The sequence below is a fragment of the Salvia splendens genome, chromosome 18 (genome assembly GCF_004379255.2).
Source record: "Salvia splendens isolate huo1 chromosome 18, SspV2, whole genome shotgun sequence".
Classification (NCBI taxonomy): Eukaryota; Viridiplantae; Streptophyta; class Magnoliopsida; order Lamiales; family Lamiaceae; genus Salvia; species Salvia splendens.
Window position 1 is genome coordinate 2,116,926 of NC_056049.1, and position 5,201 is coordinate 2,122,126.

At 40.0% G+C, this 5,201-nt stretch overlaps 1 pseudogene; it reads left to right on the top strand.

Annotated features, from left to right (window-relative positions):
• LOC121777858 lies at nt 1-4,708 on the top strand (annotated as a pseudogene).
• The last annotated feature ends 493 nt before the right edge of the window (nt 4,709-5,201 follow it).

The window sequence follows — 5,201 nt, forward strand, 5'->3', positions numbered from 1 at the left end:
TTACTGTACAGTGAGGTACACGAGCAAGCCCTTTACTCCTGTGATGGCATACACCATGAAAGGAGAGTAATGTTAAAGCAGGAAATTGGAAGAATGGTCCTGTTCTTTACTGATCAACCCAGTTTATTAGCTCCTAATATCCAGGTGTGCATGTCTATGGCATAATGAATTTCCAATATCCTCATTCGGACTATGTATCTTGTTTGAGGGAGTAAGGATCAGAGAAAGAAAGGAGCAAGTAATTCACTTACAGTATGTTAGACGCCAGCAGGTCAATGTATATATTGTTTTATCTGCTGCTGGTTGTGCAGATGGTTTTTTCTGCCTTAGCTTTTGCACAGAGTGAGGTTTTATGGTACTTTCAGCATGTCGGAGTAGCGTCTTCTAAATCCAAAACAGCTCGAGTTGTGTCAGTAGAAAATGTAAGAAAAGTTTCTTTCAAATGTATTTTTGTCGCGGGGCAGTTCTTTGTTGGATCTGTTTATTTTATTGAAATATAATCATTTTACCTTTCTTGATTTTTGGTAATTTTTTGGCATCTAAACACTTCATCTTTTACTTGATTTACAATTACAGGATCCAAACGACCCAACCATTGGTTTCTTATTGGATGGGATGGACCGGCTTTGTTGTCTGGTCCGCAAGTATATTGCAGGTTAGGTTCCTTGTGGAGGAATTTTGAGACCTTGAACTTTATGTTGGTTTGCATGAGACTGAAAATATTTTGCCGCGTGACCTAGCATATTGCTGAACTTTTCATTCGTTGCAGTAATCAACTTCTAAAAATGATGTCAAAACATGGAATTATTTATTTTGATTCTGATCTGATGGGCCCGATAATACTTTCAACATAGCATTTGTGCTGTAGCTTTCTAGAGCCCTCCTGAGATTTTCACTTGTATTGCAGCAATAGTGTGTCAGTGCTAACATTGGTTGCTGGAAAACAAAGTGGCACAATCTGAACTCTCCCTTTTATTTGATTTATTACTGAAATCTAGATATTTGTTTTCTCTCAGCCATTAGAGGCTATGCCTTATCATACCTATCATCCTGTGCTGGTAGAATCCGTTTCCTGCTTGGCACTCCTGGAATGGTGGCACTTGACCTAGATGCTACCTTAAAGGGACTTTTCCAAAGGATTGTTCAACATCTAGAGAACATACCAAAACCTCAGGGAGAAAACATTTCTACAATCTCATGTGATTTATCGGTAAGCTGTTTATTCCCTTGCTCTCATTGTATCGACCCACAGTTTTTCCAAGTTCTAGAAATACTGTTGCTTAATCACTTCTTCAGTTTAGGTTTGCTTCTATTATTGATTGTTTTCTGACATCAGGAGTTACGCAAAGATTGGTTAACCGATTGTTTTCTGACATTCAGGAGTTACGCAAAGATTGGTTACTGTGTTGATGATTGTCACTTCTGCTCGTTCATCAATCAACATTAGACATTTAGAGAAAGCGACTGTATCCACTGGCAAAGAGGGGTTGCTGTCAGAAGGCAATGCTGCATACAATTGGTCCAGGTTCTCACTTTAACCAAACATCTTCTGAAAGAATGTTGTACATGCAGTCTGGTCACTTTTTAATTTGAACAAATTTGTTGTCTTGGAAAACTTCTTAAAATTGTTTATCTTGTTTCCTCTATGTAAAATACTATATGGTTGCTCTTATGTTAAACTACACCACTTGACTGATCAGTACATAACGCAAAGTTTTTGAGTATGAAAAGTTGACACATTTTGAACATATGCAGATGTGTTGATGAGCTTGAAACTCAATTAACAAAATTTGGGGGTTTGAAGAAACTGTACTTCTACCATCTACATCTTACAAACCGTAAGTAGCATAATGTACAAAATCTTATAAGAATACAATATACTGTCAATCTGAGCTTAAATGTACTGTAGGTTTTCCGCAAACACATGTTTGGGCCGAGGGTCGTCCCCAACATTGCTGTGCTTGGCTTGGTGTTGCTAGCAGTTTCCCGGAATGTGCTTCACCAATTGCCCCAGAGGAGGTATCTTAAAAAATCAGTGCCTCACATTAGTTCAACCGTTCAAGTCAGTCCATAACTTTACTCTTACATATAGGTGACTAAAATCGGCCGTGATGCAGTTCTATATGTTGAGTCTCTTATTGAATCTATAATGGGAGGATTGGAAGGTTTAATTAATATTCTTGACTCTGATTGGAGGATTTTGGTTCCCTGGAGATGCAGGTTGCTACTTCTCTGTATGCTTCTGAGCTACGAACCATAGTTTGGCATATTGTTCTTCTTTTATTAATTTTGTTTAAGTTTCAGCTTCTCCCAGACCAAGCAGCGAATCTCATGAACTTGACATCCAGATTATCCATTCCTTCAGCAAAGTCTCCGAAGGGTTCATATGGTTTTCATTTACCAGGCTATGAGAGCTATCCAGAAAATAACAGCTCCATCAAAATGTGAGTTTCCCTTTTGTTTTACTCCTCTTTCCTCTATGCTATCTAGGTTGCAAATTTTCAGTTTTCTGTTTCGGTGACAGGTTAGAAGCTGCAATGCAGAGGTTGACAAATCTCTGTTCTGTCCTGAATGACATGGAGCCTATATGTGTTTTAAACCATGTTTTTGTCCTCAGAGAGGTAAGCGTCCCGTTTTGGTTGTATAAGTTGTTGACTTTTTAGATTCCCATACCCGACTCTTTCTCAATTCATTTCCATTTGTGATGCAGTATATGAGAGAATGCATCCTAGGGAACTTCAAAAGGAGATTGCTCACTGTCCTGAAAAACTGATTCCGATCTTCAGAGACCATCAGTCTTAGAGTCACTAATCCGTAGACATACTTCCATAGTTCATCTAGCAGAGCAACATGTCAGCATGGACCTCACCAATGGCATTCGTGAAATTCTCCTTGCAGAGACCTACTCAGGTCCCGTTTCATCTCTACAGTTGTTTGAAAAACCCGTGGAACAGCAGACAGGCTCAGCTACTGAAGCTGTATGCAATTGGTACATAGAAAACATTGTTAAGGATGTGGCTGGTGCCGGAATCCTATTTGCACCTCGTCATCGATGCTTTAAGAGCACGAGGCCAGTTGGTGGATACTTTGCCGAGTCAGTAACCGACCTCACGGAACTGAAAGCCTTCGTTCGAGCTTTTGGGAGCTACGGAGTTGACAGGCTGGATCGGATGCTAAAAGAGCACACTGCAGCTCTCCTGAACTGCGTTGACACAACATTGCGTGCAAATCGTGAGAATCTGGAGGCAGTTGCAGGGAGTATGCATTCTGGTGATAGGATAGAAACGAAGCGAATATTAAGCAGATAGTTGATATGGATACGATGGTTAGGTTCTGCATCCAGGCGGGGCAAGCCATTGCTTTTGATTCCCTTTTGGCTGAAGCTTCAGGTATTGTTTTAAAAGAAGGCGCTCCTCTGATTCATTCGCTGCTAACGGGTGTTGCAAATCACTTACCTGATGAAATACCGGAAAACAAGGAGATCAGGAGAATGAGAAGAGTAGCGAACTCTGTAAATGTGGCTGGTGATCACGACTTCGCATGGATCAGATTGATACTGGAAGAGGTCGGGGGTGCAACTGACGGATCATGGAGCTTGCTGCCGTATCTATTTGCAACTTTTATGACATCTAATATCTGGTATACAACTGCTTCAACGTCGAAACCGGAGGCTTCAGCAACAACGTTCATTGTTTAGCCAGGTATGCAAATGCAATAGGCCCTTTTTTTATGAAGATTACATAAGAATGATCTCAAAATCTAGAGACTAAAATACCTTTTATCAGGTGCATATGTGCAGTGATCGCGGGAAGTGAACTCGTGAGGCTCGAAAGAGAGTATCAACAGAAACACTCGCTTTCAAACGGACACATCAGCGAATCCTTGGACCCTGAGGCACCAAACTACGCTTCCATTGATGCAAGCATAAAATCCACAATGCAGCTTTTCATCAAATTCTCAGCAGTAATAATTCTGGATTCTTGGAGTGAAAGCAATAGGTAATTCGAAAAATGTCACAATTTGATAAGCTCTCCCTCCCTACATATACTTATGTTGGTTTCTGCAGGTCCCACCTCGTGGCGAAGCTGATCTTTCTCGATCAAAATCTGCGAGATCTCGCCACACATTCCACGGAGCACGTTGGAGTCACACGTGCCTTACACCATTCTTCGCTCCATCTACAGCCAATGCTACTCGAATTCTTCCACTCCCTTCGCGCAAATAAGTGGTTCGCCAAGGCATTCTCCGGCCATGTCCCTTGCTCACGGCTCCCCATCGCTGAGGCAACCCCGTGGCGATTCATCAACTCCACTATCCAACACACACGACTCGGGCTATCCCAAACCGTCGTCCACCCACGGCCAAGATCAGTATGAGATGGACAGTTTCGGTGCGAGAAGCATCGATAGCAAAAATCGGAACGTCAGGCGATCCGGGCCCTTGGATTACAGCCAAAGCCACAAATCCAAATTCGCCGGAGGGTCCACGTCAACTAGCACTGGTCCTAGTCCCTTGCCCAGGTTTGCTGTTTCGAGATCCGGCCCTATATCATATAAATAAAGAGAGCTGTTACAATGGTGAAGCAATTTTGTATATTTTGTACAACTTCTGTTATTACATTATTTATATTCCTAGTTTAAGTTGTTTTGTTTGCCTGTAATAACACTTTCAATCTTAATGTAAAAATAACTCTTTATGTTTTTTTTTTAATTTAATACATGAACATAAATTTAAGGTCACAATGAAAAGGATACTAGTATTTACTTTGTGATTCTCATATTCTACATTTTCATTTTGTATTTATGAAAAAGACAAAAAGGAATAACTAAAGTTTCAAATAAAAGTTACTACTCCTTTTCTTTCTCTAACTACTTCCCCCATGACTTTGGAATGCCAGCCTCTCTTTCCATTACACCACCTTTCCACACGAAAAAGAAAGTCAAGAAAATGATATTCTAATTTCTCTTTTATTAATTATGTATGCTTAATAATCAACTTGGATTAAAAAGGCAGGATATCATGTGTTTTATATTTAGTCTCAATTATTTTAAGTGCTATTAACGTGATATAGTTCTAGTATATTATAAGAAAGCTAGTAACATTAACGGTAATACTCTTCGTCTACGATCAATAGTCTTTTTTTTCGTTTTAGGTCGTCAGCAAAAATTAATCTTTTAATTTTTAACAATTTTCTTTTTTAA